Below are 8,220 nucleotides of genomic sequence, written 5' to 3'. Positions count from 1 at the left end.
CCTCCCGTGGGCCAGGGGCTCCCAGCTCCCCTCTTGGCTCGCCACTTCTGCAGCATGGCACGGTGGCAGTGCTGCCCTGGTTGCTGCTCTGGGCACTGCCCTGGGTGTTGGAGGGGCAGAAACATGCTAAAACGCCCAACAGCCCTTCCCCCATGAAAGCACTGGTAAAGCAAATATGTAAAAGTCACGTATTTTGCGAGGGTAGAGCCTTCCTAGCAATAATTAGCTTCTAAACATTCCCCTGTCCTGTATAATAAATGAACAGCACAGTAAATGTTATGAGAATAATTCATTATTCATCACGAATAACGAATGAAGGGGATGATTTACCAGCCACTAGTCCCGAAACGGGCCGCACGTCGGTTTGCATCGTGTGGGGATGCCGGCGCCGTGCTCCGTCCGCACGCGGTAGCAGCTTGCCAGCGGTGCTGTGGCACAACCCAGGCACGTCACCTTTCGTGTGACATCCCCTCATCCTGCAGAAACGCAGCGGGACACAAGTGGTGTCCCGTGCTGGTGATGAAGAGAAAGGTGGGGGTGGTGGTGTACCTGTACCGCCCCTTCTGCCCCATGGGGACACACTTCCCTGAGCACATCAGCCCCCACGCACAGCTCCCTCCCTTCTGCCTCTCTTCCAGGGCTTCCCATCTTTTCTTCCCTTAAAAAAAGCTCTCCTTTTCCTGTTTCCCTGTACCAGATCTCTTTTTCCTTGTCCACATCCAGCCTGTCCTGGGGTTGCCCACGTCCGTCAAAGCTCACAGCGCCGGAGCCCTCCTCTTGACAGAGCCCCCCCCATTTCTCCTGGAGACCTGAGAGCCCGCGAGCCCCCTTTCCCTGCATTTGTGGACTGTTTTAGCTCTGCTGATTATTATTTGTTTATTGCTCTTCTTTCTCTTGTGTTTCCCCAGTGCTCCAGATGACAGACACCGCATAAATCACTGTAATGGAGCACAGCGGATGGAGAAGAAGGTGCATAAATACGTGTGTGTGTGTGCTGGCGGATCAGGAGTGCTGGGGGATCCTTTCACCTGCAGCTGTGCTCCCTGCCCAGGGATCTGCTGGATCCCCAACTGCCAGGGACGGCTGAGAAAATACCATCAGGAAAGGGATCCCCCCAAAATCACAGTGGATGCCAAGCTCACCAGTGGCCCTGAGATGCCAGCAGTGCCTGCAGATTGCTTTCCTGTGTGAATTGTTTTTCTTTAAAGGACCCTAAATTCATATGTCCAGCCGATAGACTTGAATATAAAAACTAAAATTCAACATCGTGCTTTTAGGCAGGTATTATTTTTTATTCTAACCTCTCACCTGTATTATTGCTCCTGGATGTGAGTAAGCACCAAAACATAAAGGGTAGTTAAAAGCATCTGCCCATTGTATGGTAACTGCCCTCATGTGGATTTAGCTTGGTGAGTACATTTACTGTTTTTCAATGATTTCAGCTCCGAGCTTTGCTAAACTTGCATTTTTTGAGACTATTTTTGAGTAAAGACTTCCATAGGATAATCAAGATAATGCCAGCAAACTGACTTCTGACCTCCAATAGCTCAAAATATTCACAAACCTGCTGACTAACCGGGTACATTTTCAGCTCTGTGGACTTTCCAGCCCTGAATGGAGTGATTAGCAACAGAGAGGGGATTTATATTGAAATCAGCGTGAACTAATGAGACTCCGGTGCGTGCTGACAGCAGCTTCAGAAGAACACACCATGGTGCTGTGCTGGGAGCACCTGAGGAACACACCGAGTGCCCAGCCGCCTTACGGGGTGCTCTGCTCCTCCGGGCAGCACTGTGGGATGTCTCGGTCCCCTTGTTCCTACACGTACCTTCTGCCCATGGAGGACTGCCCATCCTTCACATGTGTGCATGATTCTGGGGCTAGATCCCACACAACCTACCTACAAGAAGCTTGCAAAGAGCTTCTTTAGACACCCACACCAACCCGTAGTCCAACAGGATCCCTAAGACAATCCATAAAAAAGGCGTCTTTCCCCGAAACCGCTGATGCAGACTGGCTGCTCCAAGAGGAATTAAGGCACAAATCTGAGCACCACTTCAGGGTACGAGCTGTGCCTTCACCCTACAGCTCCGCGCTGCTCAGAGGTGGCCTGCCCCGTCCTGGCCCATAGCACCGACCCGTTTGGTGTGGGTCAAGGAGAAGTTATCAACACATCAACCCTTTTAATTGCCAGCATGCCTTCTCAGGCTTTATTGGTCAGCCTTGAAGCCTAACCAGCTCCCTTGAGAGGAATGCGCATTTGGCACGCTTACATGAGACATAATGTGGTAACAGAGGTAGCTCTATATGTATGGTAATTTTTAGAGCTGAGTGACATTTTTCAAATGGATAAGTTCACTGAAAAATGCAGGAACCAACAGTATTTGTGAAAAAAATTAGAAAGTGTACAAATGTTTCATTCTGACATGTCAAAAGAAATTGTTGGGAGAAGCGGAGACATTTTGTTTCAACAGCATCAAAACAAAATATTTTGACTTTTTGTTTTGAAACAAGCTTTGTTGTTTAAAAACTGACCTAAATTGTAGGAAAGCATTTTTTTAAACCAACATTATATAATTAAAAAAGAGCATTTCTTTCTTTGTTCAGGAAAACACTTGGTTTTACTCATTTTCCCCCCGTTTTTCAGACTTGACGACCAAACCGAGCAATCCATATTCATCTATCTCCTTCACTGCTAACATTCACGCAGCATCTCCAGCTGCTGAAAGCGAGCTGCCTTCGCCCCACTGTGCATCCCTCTTTTGCTCAACATCCCTGTGTTGGCTGTGCAAAAAAGGGGGCTGCCCTGGCTACGTGCGAGCGCGGGTGACCCAGTGGCCCCGGCGCAGGACGCAGACGTGCCCCACGGCCACCTTCGAACCTCCCTGCACCTGGGCTTGTCCCCGCCAGGCTCCCTGCCCTTATCAGGGCTTTATTTAGCAAAGCGGGTTAATGAATAACTGTGTTTTGCCAGCGAAATGAGCCCTTGCCAGCACCTTATCTCCCAATCACACAAAGCGAGACGCAGAGGAACAAAGACGAATTTGTCGTGTCCTCTGTTGTTCGCCGCCCGAAAGGGCTGATAGGGCTCGGCAGTTTTTTCTAATGGTGAAGTTATCTGCTTTCTGCTTCCCTTCCCACCTGCGAGTTTCAATTCCTAAAATAGCTTTAATCAGTCGCCGTGGAGCTGGCTCTGTTTGTGGCCAGCTTGGTTTCTGCTCCAGCTCCGGTGCTCTCAGACAATAGATTTTCTCACTTAGAGGTTTGCCATCCCCCCAGCAGCTCTTGTCCCAGGGCAGGGGCCCTGTGAAACCATCAGGGACATCCTTGCATTTAGGATGCTGCAGACAGTGAGAGCCGAAGGGCCCCGTGGACACCTCGTGGGGGGAGCTCCCCAGGTGGCGCAACGCCCTGAGATACTCAAAGCCACGCACGGGAAATCCCCCCGCACTATAAGTGCCTGCTGGTGGCAGCAGATAAGGCTGGGGGTTAACATGCCCACGGACAGCCTGGTTCACCTGCGTGTGAGAAAGGGCCGTGAGCTGCCACGCTCACACCTCCGCGCCATGGTGGTGTCTGGGCATCAGTGGGAAAACCTCTGGCTGGATGGAGTGGAGGCAGGATTTCAGCCCGTACTTCATCAATAACTACTGGCACACCTCATCTTCAGTGAGACTGCTTTCTGGGCCTCAGCCTCTTCATCTAATGTGATTTAAAAAGCTCTTCTGCCCAGGGTCTCTCTGGACACTACCCACTGTCGCGTTTTCATTTCCGATGGGGTAGCCGGATCCCGCCGTCACAGAAGTGCATCCAGCATTTTTTTTCTTGATCTCCGCATCCCTTTGGGAGTTTGCTGCAAGGTTCAGGACTGTGAGGAATTGCTGATAAACTGCAGTTTCCTAGGGGTTGTTCTCATATCCTCTGTGACACAAGAGCCTCCAGCCATCTATTTCTAGGTTCTGCAGGAGAAACGGGATGCCCTGCTCACACCGGGGTGCAGGAAATCGAAACACATTTCAGCACCTTGTCCAGAGCTGCGGTTAGCAGCTTCTGATTCATTTACAGTGCACCGCTCATGCCTTTTGCTGGTATTTCAGTCCATGCCCTTTTCCTCCTACCACTCTGTCTCCTGTAAATACCCGGGGCACAGCTCGGCACTGGATGGAGCCGTGCCACCCCTGCGGTGCAGCGCATGGTGGCTGCGGGGACTCAGGGCATGCACAGCTGCCCTACAGAGCCCTGCTCCAGGACAGCACAACTCAGAAACCATTTCCAGCTCTCTCATGAAGCTCAGCCCAAGGCAATCGTAGTACAGGCTCCAGTGCAGCCAGCCCTGCCAGTCACTCCTGTTCAATACACCGAGGTTTCCATCCAGTTTAAGGTTAACAAAAATTAAATTTGCGTGGCCAAATATAGGCAGAGATTTCATTCCCATAATGAGGCTCTGTCTGCGTTGTTAAATCCCACCCTTTCTTGTTTGAAACAAAAATATACCCAACATAGTGGTTTTTTTAATATAACATAATATCCCATTGAATTGTACCAGGGGACAAGGGTGAGTGTGAGTCTGCTGCTGCGATCACAGCAGTGAGCAATGAGCATTATCCAGGCTCCAGCCAGGTGGAGGGAGATGGCTACAGAAGGCCGCATTAATAATGATCATTATTTCTGAACCTTTTAGATTGCTTATAAAGGATTTAAGTGCTAGGCAAATCTGCCCCCCTATGAAATGTTTTAAGAAGGAGTGGAAGTGCCACCTGGTCATCTCCTTCAACATGCATGCAGGTAACGTTAAAGACCAATCTACATGTACATAGCCAACCATTTAAAGTTACTTCTAGGGCATGCAGTGGCATTTAGTAGGTAATAACTAAAACACAGTTAGCTCAAAAATATTGTTGAAGTTTTAAATATGATGCTTTTACTGGATTTTTGCTTAGAAGAAACAGACACATGAGGTTACTAGGAGAGTTATGGTTATGGGGGAGCGCGCTATCTGAAATACAAGATTTCTGCCTCACCAGGCTCCTTTTAAGTGTCTTTTCTTCAAAATTACACAGAGTTTTGGAATTTCCCCTCTGAATTCTCTGCCTGCACTTTTGGCACTTGCTGTACCTTTGCTTTTTCATCCCAGAAGGGTGCTGCAGACAAGTGTTGAATCTGCACAAATGTTTCCAAATCGAACCAGCCGAAGTGCTACTCTATTTCCCTGCTTCTCTGATGTTTAGAAATAAACATTGGCAGTGCTTATTTACAGAGTTTTGGAGCATTTCTGAGCATGTCAGCAGCACATTATCTCCTCAACTGACGGAGCTTACAATTCTGTTTGGTGATTGAAAAGTGCAGGCTTGGAAACCCAATTAAAAAAGGAAGAAAAAAAAAAAGGAAAAAAAAAGGAGAAACTGAAGCCCTGTATGCAACACCTACAGCGGCCACTTCCATCACTGGTATATATTTTTTTTCCATACATTGCCTAATCCTATATGTAAAAACCCCTTTATCTTCTTGCTCTTTGATGGCATGTTTTGCTCTCACCCAGAGAACAAATTCTAATATCTAAATTTCCCAAATTACCTCGTTTAATCATTCTCTACTTCTTATCTTCCCTGTCTCGACTCCCTTCTTACAAGTCTTGATTTGTTACTTCTAAGATTTACGGCGATGTACAAATTGTTTCTATTTGTATCTGCATGTGAAGTCAGTTGTGAGGTGTCTTGGGAAAATTTGCTTTAAAAATATAATATGAAAATAAACAACATTGCGTTCTCCATCAGGGAAAGCTAAGCTGGCTTATTGTCAATACATTTTCCACCTTGGGAGTTGTGTTTTGTGTTTTTTTTTTTCCTCTCTTATCTGTGTATCATTTACATTATTGCTTTTTTTCTGGGAATCACTCCAGCGGCGGGACTAAAAGGTCATAATTTGATGGAATACAGTGACGGTGATGCCGGCTAAAATGTGCACACGCTGTTCCTCTCAGTTAATGTTACCGAGATAGCAGGATGCTGGGGAAAATGGATGACCTACTTTTATCCTCTGCATTAGAGAGACATTTTACAAGGTGGTGAAACTCTTTTGAAAATATATGCAAAACCCAAAGCCTGTTTTCAGCCACAGCGTTATCAACCCCACAACTTCCATTAATGCTGGTCCGGGTCAGTTCAGAGTTACAGAGCAAAGACAAGGGGAAAAGCACAAATATTTGTGTGCCTGCAGCAGAGCTCCACCCTGCTATTCTTGGGAAACTTCATGGCCAATTCTGCCATGAAACGGCATTCAATCAGCCTCAACTGCTTTTAATTATATTAGCAGTGTTATTGTAGCTGTTACAGTCTGCGGATATGACTGAAGCAGGGTTTATATAGAGAAGTAATATCATTTGTGGGGCCAACTGATACACTGACAAGCTTTTTGGCATACAAACCTGAAAAAAGGCTTTGTGAGCCTGAAAACATATCTGCTCTTTCTCCAAAAATACCAGTTTGTTCTAATAAAGGGCATTACATCTCCCTGTAGACTTTGTCTCATTTAATTATGTTAGCAGTGAAAATAGGTGAACCAAATTGCATAAGGTAATTTGTTTTGTCCCCAACCTGCGCTACTACCTCTGACCCCGGGGGTCTTCTGCTTCCAGACTGCTCGCAAAGTGAGAACATCAGGTTGCGGTGATTACCCTGTGCATATTAACTCAGTTTGATGAAAAACACCCAAAAAAGCATAAAGCATCCGACTTTGGGTTTTGAAAGGATCTTTGCCAATGAGAGACGAGGCCGAGGCTCCTAAAGGAGCAGGGGCTGCCATTGCTGAGACACGAGACCCCCGTCTGCGCCGGGGGGGCTCCGATCTGGCCGGGGGGTGCCCGCTCCTGCCTCGCCCCCAGCTGTGCAATGCTCCGCTCCGACCCATTGCTCCGACGGGAAGGAACCCAAAGCAGCAGCCCCGAAACACTTCAGCTCCTTGTATCTCAGTTCAATGCGAGCTAGGGGCATCCAGAATTTTTAGCCAAACCGATTCCTTACCAAGTTTCCTGCCAAATTCACAGACTCGAGAGAGTCCATGAATCACAGATCAGCAGCCAGACTTCTCCATAAACTTGCTTCTAATTACAAATGGGCAAACGTAATATATGGAGTCATTAATTGGTCAAAAATAACACCAGGAATTTGATGTAATGGGATCAATGCTTAGATAAAATGATGAGAAATAAAAGCATTCAGTACATGTGCAAAATTTAAGATCCCTGGCCAGTAAAATGAATTCACCTTTCAGTGCTTCCCTGTACCTCGGCTACCCAGCATGTAATGCCGTGTTTGACTTCAAGCATTGCGGGATGGCTTTGTTTTGGTCACACACACAGTGACCTCCTCTTAGCATTTATTCCTCAGGAGGAAAGATTTTATTTAATGCAGAACTTGCAGGCTGAAAGGATTAATCTTTTGTATGCTTTCTTCTTCAAAGGGATTTTAAAAAGGAATATATTTGTTTCATAGTTTTCTGAATATATAGTTGGTGTGAGTGCTCGCTCCCTCCCCCCTGCTCCCCAGCTTGTTTACTTAGGGAATAAAAACTTGACCTTGGCTTTAAGGCCTCTGGTTTTCCAGAGTGTACAGTCAGCAGAGAGTAAGGGGAAAAATCGATGCAAGGAGAAGAGAAATGCCTAAGTGCTGGGAACTCATCCTGGAAATGGAAACTACTGAGGTAATGATGTGTTGCTTGTAGCTAAAACCCCACATGCCACCTTCCACTTTCTTCACCCTCTGTCTCCCCGGGTGCCCAACACATCCTTGGGGCCATCAGAGGATGGGGGCACACCAGGTGCAACATAAGCCCAGTGATGGAGTCCTAGCACGGGGTCTGGCAGTGTCCCCAGCTCCCAGCTCTGTCCCCCCGCTGACTCTGGTATCGCAGGGCTCCTGTTAAGGTCTCCCATAAAACAATACTTCAAAAGGATCGACTAGACAGGCGAGAAAGGACAGCTCAGCAGATAAACGTGTCACCAGTAATGAGGATGTCAGCGACCTGCAATGATAAGATTGGGTTTGTCACCAGTGGACTCACAAAGCCCCTCCTGCGTGTGCCCGCTCCGTGTTTGGGGAGAGAAGTTCACGTTTCCTTGCCATTTCCCAATTACTGGGGTGAAATCCTCGCTGAGCTGCCCTAGTGCACGGTCAGGGTGCCAAGACCAAGGGGAGAGAGTCAGCCCCAAGCATGCCTTCCCAG

Source organism: Anser anser (genome assembly GCF_964211835.1).
Source record: "Anser anser genome assembly, chromosome: 9".
NCBI lineage: Eukaryota > Metazoa > Chordata > Aves > Anseriformes > Anatidae > Anser > Anser anser.
Note: the sequence above shows the minus strand (reverse complement) of the source record.